This window comes from Giraffa tippelskirchi, chromosome 6, assembly GCF_054371585.1.
Source record: "Giraffa tippelskirchi isolate mGirTip1 chromosome 6, T2T-mGirTip1v1.2.pri, whole genome shotgun sequence".
NCBI classification, from domain to species: domain Eukaryota; kingdom Metazoa; phylum Chordata; class Mammalia; order Artiodactyla; family Giraffidae; genus Giraffa; species Giraffa tippelskirchi.
Window position 1 is genome coordinate 8232063 of NC_137280.1, and position 10373 is coordinate 8242435.

Consider the following 10373-nt stretch of genomic DNA (forward strand, 5'->3'; position numbering starts at 1 on the left):
GGCTAGAGGTTAGGTTAGCAGCTGCTCCTCCTTACCAAACCTTCTGCTTTGAAGCTTAGAGAATTAGCTTATATTTGACTTTATTATTTTTACATACAAATTAGGATGCTTAAAGCCTCCCGAGAGCTTGATCCCTGAGTCAAATGAAGAAAGGAGGGTAAGAAACAGAACTGGTAAACAGTTCCTTAGAATAATTTAGTGTTCAACTGTGTATCCAGTATGCACAACTCTGCTCAAGCAGACAAGATTCATCCATTGCTGTAACATTCAACATTCCCTTTTACAGCTGCGTAAAAACCCAAGGACACAGTCTCACATTACTCCTCGTAATTCAAACTCTTAGAGCAGCAAAGCTCCACTATCTGAACTCTTATTACAAAGAACACAGATTCTGTGAGGACAAACCGATTTTGTGTTATGTGTAGTAAAGAGGAGCCTACCCTTTACTCCCACCAAGCATCCCTTACTTTCACATAGGAAAGAAAGCCACGCCTCTCATTTCCTTGAATCCTTATGGGTGAAAACAATTCTTCTAATTTTGGCCTACCAAGGGTATCATCACAAAACCTGGGCCTGGGTCCAGAAACCACTATCCAGGGCAGATACACAGCTCTTCTCCCATCCTAGTCTCTCTATCCTCAACCAACCTGAGGCAAGCAGATAAGACTGGCTCCAATAATGCCAATCTCCTTCATGTCTAAGTGTAATAGCTTCCTCACTCATGTCTGAGTGAGGGCTCAATGCAATGGCTTCTGTCTAACCAACAGGATGCAGTCATGACAGTGAGGTGTCACTCCCATGATACGGCCCCAGAATGATGCTACAAAGTAGCAAGACTGCCATCTTGCCAGCAGATTCTACGGCTTTCTTGCCTTGCGTGCTTTATTGAAGCAACTTGTCACATGGAGAGGCCCACACAACAAGAAATTAGGATGGCCTCTGGCTAACAGCCAATGAGGAGGTAAGATTGTCAGTCTGACAGCCTTAAAAGAGCTGAGATCCTCAGTCTGACAGCCCTTCAGGAGCTGAATCCTGCCAGTGAAACAGATCTTTCCTCTGGTGAGCCTTCAGATGAAACCTCAGCCTTGGCTGATAGTTCGATTGCAGCTTTTGGGAAACCCTGATGCAGAAGACCCAGGGAAGTTGTGCCCAAATATCTGACCCACAGAAACTGGGAGATAATAAATATGTATTGTTTAAACCACTCAACTGATGGTAGTTTTTTATACAGAAATAGGTAACAGTACACCTCCCAACAGAGTACTTCCACCATTTCTGTTCTGCATGTGAATCAGGTCCTGGAAGCCTGACTCAACAGTTAGCATAGTCCAGTTTAGGCGCAAGATTAAGACCCTACGACAATCTATCCATCAGCTTCTTCCCCAGAGGCAGGGCTGTGGGAGATATTTTTGGATTATCTGTGGGTTTCTTTAATCCACACTCTCCCATTCTCAAGAATGTGCTGTGCTTATTTGCTCAGTCATGTCTGACTCTTTGCGACCCCATGGACTGTAGACAACCAGGCTCCTCTGTCCATGGGGATTCTCCAGGCAAGAATACTAGAGTGGCAACTGAGAGTTAACTGAAGCAATCACCTTATATCTTGAATTTGTTCCAGGAGTATAGTCACAGATTTGAAAGCATAGAGTCACAGAATTAAGAAATTGCATTTTTATACATTTCATGTATATGCATTAACATACACTATTTGTTTTTCCCTTTCTGACTTACTTCACTCTGTATAGCATATTCTAGGTCTGTTACATCTGCAAACAACCCAATTTTGTTCCATTTTATGGCTGAGTACAGATGTACCTATTTTCAGGGCAGGAATAGAGATGCAGACATAGAGAACAGGCGTGGACATGGGAGATGGGGGCAGGGGAGGGTAGGATGAACTGGGAGGGTAGCATTGACATACACACACTAATATTTGTGTAAAATAGATAGCTGGTGGGAAGCGGCTGTATAACACAGGAATATCGGCTTGATGCTCTGTGATGACCTGGAAGGATGGGATCAGAAGGGGTGGAAGGAAGGTTCAAGAGGGAGCAGATACATGTATACATATTGCTGATTCACACTGTTGCACAGCAGAAACTAGCACAACATTGTAAAGCAATTATACCCCAATAAAAAACAAGAAGTTGCATAAAAGTCCAGGTACTATACTTCTTAAGACAACTTTATGTCATTTTTCTCTCCCATTAATTAAAAGATAAAGGGTCTTTTAATTTAAGGGCATTCTCAATCTACTGATTTAAGATATTGACACAAATTAATTTACTAATTACCCGTCATCACTGGTTTCACCAGTGATGGATATGGATATGTTTACACCAGCAAAATATGCCCTGCTATTTAAACTGGAAAACATACTCATAGGACATAATTGATATTCCCCCCTACATTGTTTAAAATGCATTTTTTTCAAAGCCAACATTGATTTCCAAGGTTCAACATAAACCTCTAGGGTTTCTGTTGACAACAACGGAAAATCCACCACCAATTTTACCACTGTAAAGATGGCTACTTGCAACCACAGTAACCTTATGAAGAGTGCAGGAAACACCTGGGGTGAAGTATTGGCTAATAATGTGGACCCTCAGTGCCTGCTCCTCCTCCAGTGCACTGCACCTAGATCGTATGATTTAACAACAATGAAAGCAACAGTTTCGTGGAAGTAACGAAAACTCTGTCAACTACATTATTATTTTTCCCCCACAAAGTAGAAAATATGTCTGGCAGCTTTGCTGACAGTTCAATAATGCACTTCATTTTGCTACTGTTCTCAATGATTTTCTCAGTTTCTTGTTTAATAAATTAATGCCAAAGTAAAATTTGGAGGTGAACAGCTTTTGTTGAGTCTTTGTGATGCTAAATATCTGGGAATTTGGAAAACGTAGAATTATAAATAATTTGCAGGGTTTATTTTGTTTGATTATTTGGCATTGAGTATTGTAACAGCTTTCTGATGGGAAGACATCTAAAGAGTTCTCTTTGTGGGTTTTCTACAACACTTGGGGAATATTTGGGGACATTTAGGGAAAGTATCTGTCAAAGCTTTTTATTTCTCCCAACTGGTCTTAAATTACATAATTCTCTAGATAAGAACTGAGGTTGTTGGGACTCAAAATTAGGAATGTATCACTAACTTGTAAATCAGCAAACTTGGCTGTTTTGATTGTTTTGTGAGATTCAGTTTTTACTTGTCGAAAGAGCTGCTCATCCAACCAGTGGGTAGAGGTCCTCATACACAGCTCTCATGTGATGCTCACAATCCCATTCATGAGAGTAGGTACCCTGGTCCTTTTTGTAATGTTCTCACTTCTTGAAAAGCAAAAGGGCATAAGAAGAGGTGTTCGATACATGGACATTAAATGTAAAAGGTATTCTACTGTGACTCTGTAGACACAGTCTTGATGAAAGGGCCACATTGCTTGTTCCACTAGTAGAGTTTACTCAGGTTGCGTTCTCACAATTAAAGGCAACGAGAGCAAAAGACAGCTGCTTTACCTGTTGTTCTCCTCCCCGTATTACAGTGCACTGAAGCTACCATGCATCCAAATCCAGGAAGCCATTGTCTGAGGGACAAAGATGTGATATTACAAGTTAAATTCGGTGTTACATTTTAATTTCTTTGTTATTTTGTGAAATTGACAAAAAAATTGTGAAAATATGTGCAAGCACTTGTAAAGAGTTTTTTGAATAAAAAGTAGAAGAGCAGGGTATGTTCAATGGTAGATTACATCTTCCCCCAAACGGTCACAACAGCATCTCATCTGTGCTCCTCTTCCTGGGTAATTGTGCCCTTCCTCTAAATGAGAGGTAGATCTGAGTCACCTTCTTTGGGTACCTGAGTGAGCTCCTGACTGTGGCAGAAGTTACAATATACCACTTTCAAGACTGGGTTTAAAAGAACATATAGCTTCCAGCTTCAGCGTAGTTTATGGGGTCTTGGAACACAGGCTCTCTGCTGTGAGGAACTCAAGTACCACAGAAGTGGCCCTTGAAAAGAACAAGGCGGGCATGTGGCATTCCAAGCTGAGGTTCTTCCAGCCCTTGGCTGTGGAGTTCCCCGCAGCCTTCGTCTCACCCCGCTGGCCCTGCATGAAGCAGAGATAAGCTCTCCCTGGTGGGCCCTGCCTAAATTGCTAATTTCCAACTGGAATAATTTGTTCCACAGTAATAGGTAACTGGAACAAATATCTTCATTTTGCAAATGATACAGTGGAAGTTCATAATCGATAGAGGACGTGACCCATGACACAGAACTAGTGAACTGTAGAGCTTGACCCCCAATTCTGTCCACTCTCTACAGTATTAAAAACTTTCTTGAATAACTATGTGATGGAATTGAAAGACGGCCTACAATGGTAATTGTTTTCTCTCAGATTCACCTACAGATCCTTAACACTTAGGTTTCTATTGGGAAATTTCATGAGTAATAAGACATTTCCATGGCTTTTAGAATTAAAAAAAATGTTTTCAGGCCACCATTGAAATGAACCAACTTCTCTTTTCATGTTTCAAATAATTCACTTATTCATCTGGCCTAGATTCTTTTGCCCTCATTTCCTAAGATGTCTACTTGAATTATGGAATCACTGAGTTAAAAAAAAATGCTGAAGACCTGATTAACTCTGCTGGTATTAGGAAGAAAAGGTAGACGGAAAAGGAACCACTTAGCATCTCATTTGTAGTTTCCTCATACACACTGATTCCACTTATATTTGATTTCTTTTCTAATAGTGTTGAAATTGCAAAATGTAACCTTGTTGAACATTTACTGCTGTGCCTTGTTCTTTGTCTAATCATTCCAGATATAATTACAGGAGAACAAGGAGTGCTACTGAAGTGTTTCCCACAGGACTTACAGACTGAAGTGTAAATGTCATCTTAGAACTTACAAAGGCAAGAATTCCACTCTTTGCACCTCCCTCACTCCTCCGCCAGATTGTTCATAGGCGTTACATTCAGAAAGAAAGTGATTTCTTAAAAAGTCATTTATTGCAGATCTTCATTTTCTTCCTGGGTGTCAGCTAATGATTAGTACCAATTTGATGTATGCAATTATAGTGAAAACAAGAGTATAATCAAAAGCTTCATAAAACCATGAGTAAAAAGCAGGTGATGAAAACTTTTCAATTACCAAATTAAGGTATAAATACTAGATGAATTCTCTTGCAGCTACTAGCTATTTCTCTTCTGGAACATTGAAAAACCCTCTTTCCATTACTCTAGACCTTTTCTTAAAGATACTTGATCTGAAAGATGGTTTGGAAATTCTGATATATTTTAGGATACTAGGTCAAAATGTTTGGTAAGTATGGCAACATAACTAGCCATCAAGTTGGATAGTATAATCAGTACAAACAAAAATTTTATTTGAACTAACTTCTATTAAGTAAAGCAGCTTGACACAATTTTAAAAACTATTCCACAAAACATTAAGTACAATTATTTGTCTTCTCTGAAAGCTACTTTGAGCTGGGTACTTAAGTTGTAATTCAATGAGAAAGGAAAAAAAAGTTGTTACAGGGTGTCAACTATTTCTAAGGCGTTTGATAGATATTTCTTCATTTAATTCACAACAAATCCCAGTGATATAGATTTTTCCTGCCCGTTTGGAGCCAAGAAAACTGAATTTCAAAGTTAAATAACTAAATCAATTCCACCAGCTATAATATAACGTAGCAAAGGCCAGATTCAAACTCTCTAGTGTCAAGGTCCAAGCTCCTGCCACCAGCCACGTCTGTCTAAATAAACAGGTACGTGGGAGCAGTTTGTCAGCTTAAAGCATCTTTCATACCCTGTCATAACCATTTGATCAGTTGTGTGGCACTCTCTGGGCATTTGATTTCCATTCTCTATAATGTAAATAATTTCTTTTACAGATTTAGAGATTATACATCATTTTTCCGTGTGCTCAATAAATTACATCTGTTATTGTTTCATGATATGAAGAATATAACTTTTCAGTCTGCTCCCAGTAACTCGTGGGAGGCAAAGAAGAAAACCAAAGTTATTTATGTTTTAGTCACCATGGTGCTGCAGAAGTTTTCCTAAAACAATACTAATTTTTTAAGATGGGCTCGTTCTTTCAGTTTTTTTCTTCAAAACACCTGACAAACATGAGTCATTTCATTTATCCTTTTTCTTCTTATTAGTTTTCATTGGCCTCCTTGTCAAGTTGCCTTAAATAATTTATCAATTATGCCTGGGCAGCCCTACATGGCTGGCAGCTAAAACAAAGAAAAGGAACAGATGTCAAAACTGCATATGTTTTCTCTTTTTTGCCAAATGTCAGGCAAAGAATGGCACTATTCTGCTCGCCTGCCCATTTTACCGGTGAGTAGTCCAAATTGGTTTATACAACATCTGCTTTTGGAAGGACCTGCCAGCATTGCCCACATTTGTCCAGATGTTATCTCACGCACACAAATAGCTGTAGGACTGAAAGTGAACACACTTTTTGGGGATGCCAAAAGCAGTGTTGTTTTCTTCTGCTTTGTTCCAGGACCTGGGAAAATGGCAAAGGAATGGTAGCATGAACTAGCCCAAAGATCTAGTCTCTTTTTGCTTCCATTTGCAGAATATTCTTTCCCCCGTGTAAAACTGACTGTCATTTTTAACAACACAGCTTTGAGGTGAAGCTCCTTAGCTCTGCCCTCGTTATTGGGAAGGATAGGAAGGGAAAATCCATTAATGCTAGAAAACTAAGTGCACATCAAGGCCCCAGGAAACAAAGCAGAAGAGTTTACTTAGGAAACCTGTGGATCTTTATTAAGTTAACTTGGGGGTGTAGGAAAGTCCTTCCCTGGTCCCTGTCTCTCTTCTCCAGCATCTCCATCTTCCCTAAAATTTCCAAACACCCCACCTTTCTTTTATTAATCCCGCTTCTTTCTCCTGGCCTTTGAAGAGAGCACTAGTTATTTGCTTCCTTCCAATTTCTCATTTAGTAGAGCTTTGTTGGGTGGCTTGGGGAACTCATTTCACAACTTGTACACTTTGCATTTCAACCAGTGTCAGGGTGATGCACCTATCAGACAAGAAGTATTCTTCATTAAGGTAAGCCGTCTCCAAAAACAAATTAGATATGTGTATGTAGATGTCTCTATCTCTTCAAGAATGCCCTAGTTTAGTCTGGGCCACACCCCTCAAGGGGGCATAGGTGTGTCCTATGCTGCAAGAGGGTAAGAGATAAATTCAGCCATGCTGGGATGAAAATAGAAATGATGATTTCAAGTTGTGTTGGTATCCATCTTTCTCTTCTTGTGGAGATGCTCATCTCTAGACTTACCCTATGGCAGCAGGTATAGATCAACAAATGCAATATTATTATATAGTTTTGTATGACAATCATTTGAATGTTCTGTTATAGAGCTGGGGTTGCAAACTTTTTTCTATTAAGGACCAGATGTTCAACATTTTCAGCTTTGCAAGAAGTATGGTATCTGTTGCAACTATTCAGATCTATGGTTGAAGTATGAAGGGAGCATAGGCCATACAGAAATGAATGGACATAGCTGTATTCCAATAAAGATTTATTAAAAAAAAATAGGTGTCAGGCTGGATTTGGTCCACAGGTCGTAGTTTGCCAAACTCCATTTGCATGTTGTAGTTTAAGGAATTGCAAAAAGTTGGACACAGCTTAGTGACTGAACAAGAGCAATTGTAGAAAATGGAAGTAAATATATATTCCTAGCCACCTCTCTGTCTAGTGAGAAATATTTTGCTTTGACCTCTCTCTGAACACTCTTTCCATAACTAGAACTCTTTCTCTTTTGAAGGGAATAATAAGAATAAAAATAATGCCTGCCTCATGAGGTTGTTACGAGGATTAAACAGTTCAGTGTTTGTAGAGTCCTTTGAACAGGATCTGCAACATAGTAAAATGCTGTGCTGTGTTTAGTCGCTCAGTCATGTCTGATTCTTTACGACCCCATGGACTGTACCCATCAGGCTCCTCTGTCCATGGGGATTCTCCAGGCAAGAATACTGGAGTGGGTTCATACCCTCCTCCAGGGGATCTTCCCAATCCAGGGATAAAACCCAGGTCTCTGGCAGTCAGGCGGATTCTTTACTGGCTGAGCCACCAGGGAAGCCCAGTAAGGTGCTAAGTAACCATTTTTTTTTAAATAAAAAGAAATAAAAATACTATATAGCATTTCAGGAAAGAAGGTCTGAGCCTAAATATTAGCGCTGGGGAGGCAAAAGGTGAGGTAGTTATGAGACAGGATAAAGAGGTATATCTTTTAAAAGCCCATTACCAATGAAACAAGGTTGGAATGTCCTTAAGAGAGAGTTGAAAGCCTCAGCAGAGAATAGCTTTATGGTTTGGCCATCTGGGTCACTGGTAGTGAGGTTTCTGGATAGAAAATTTTAGTAGAGAACCAGAGTTGGGGGAAAATATTAGGTATATTAATCATTGCTTCATACCCATATTTCTTTTCTAGAAAAGAGCCTCTCTTTCCACAGTATCTGGAAGGAGCATTCCTTGTGCTAGGGTGATCATATAATTTATCATCCAAATTGGAACACATCAAAGAGTGAAAATAGGAGCCTGTTAAAAATCACTACAGAATAATAGGTATTAAGTGGTACTTTCTGGAGCAGAGTGGTCACCATGTCTTTGGGGTCACCATATCTTTGAAGCTTATGATCCTTCCAAAGCTGTCCACAGTTGAATGGACCTCGAGCAACTGCCTAAGCCATTTTAGTCAACGAGACTCGTTCTCCCTAGAATTTGGGACTAAGAAACTCAGAAATTCCTCTTTTACACAAAAATAATACTTATTAAACATTATTAACTATGTGAGAGAAAATATTCTAGGCATAGTTGGTATAGCAATGAACAACAAGGAAAAGGCTTTGCCTTAATGGAGTCATATTTTATTGGAAAATTGTATAAAATATAAATGTATATGTGAAGTCAAATAGATAAGTACAATGAAGAGAAATAATGATAAGTAAGGGGATGGAAAGTGGTGGTGGGCTAATTTCTTTTTCAATTTTATATTTGCTGAGATAACACTGGCTTATAACATTATATTTCTACTTCTATATACCTTACAGTGCGTTCACCACCAAATATGTAGTTTCCATTTATTGCCATTGGTTGATCCCCTTTACCCATTCCACCCTCTTCTTTATTCTCCTCTGGTAACCTCTACTCTGTTTTCTGTGTGGTGGTGGCTGTGGTTTAGTTGCTAAGTTGTGTCCAATTCTTTGTGACCTCACGGACTGTAGCTCACCAGGCTCCTCTGTCCATGGAATTTTCCAGGCAAGAATACTGGAGTGGGTTGCCATTTCCTCCTCCAGGGGATCTTCCTGACCCAGGGATTGAGCCTGGGTCTCCAGCAATGCAGGAGCAATCTTCTACAACTGAGCCACCAGGGAAACCAGGTGCTAATTTTTTACTGGATGGTTAAGAATAGGGGAATATTTGAGGAGATAACATTTGAACAAAGATCTGAAGGAGACAAGAAACAAACAGGATGGCCCTGAGATGGAAATTTTCTTGATGTGTTTGAGAAGATGGCTTAAGTAAAGTGCAAGAGGATAAGAATGGTAGAAAATAAGAGCAGGGAGGTCACTGGACTCCAAATGACAACTGGAAGATAATCATTCAGCACTGGTTCTAAATTTGGCTCCAGGACTTAACAGACATTGTTGGTTGCCAAACAAGGGATACTCCATCTAATTCCATTACTGTCTTCGAATTACGGATAAACGTTGCCAAAACTCCTCCTAATTACAGGCAAATATTGATTTAAGGATGCACATGGAATCAGATATAACCAAATTTGTGGTGAAGTCTCACTGAAATCTTCTTTGGAAATGTCCCTCATTTTTGAAAAGAACTAAATAAATCTCTCTTCTTCCACTGGATACCTGGAATTGGGGCAGCCATCCTGTGATCAAGGAGGAAGCTAATCTCAGGATAAAAGTAGACCCACCAAGATGGCTGATTACAAAGACAGAAATAACTTGGGCTATAATGAGGTCATTGAACTGCTGAGATAATGAATCTTACCTTGTTATTCCTTTACAATAAAACAACAAAAATGTCCACAGATTGTAAGGCTAACTGAGCTGGTGTGTTTTCAGTTCAGTTCAGTTCACTTCAGTTGCTCAGTCATGTCTGACTCTTTGCGACCCCATGGACTGCAGCAGACCAGGCCTCCCTGTCCGTCACCAACTCCCAGAATTACTCAAACTCATGTCCATCGAGTCAGTGATGCCATCCAACCATCTCATCCTCTGTCGTCCCCTTCTCCTCCCACCTTCAATCTTTCTCAGCATCAGGGTCTTTCCTAATAATTTGTCTATTTGCATCACGGAGTCACAAAGAGTCAGACACAACTGAA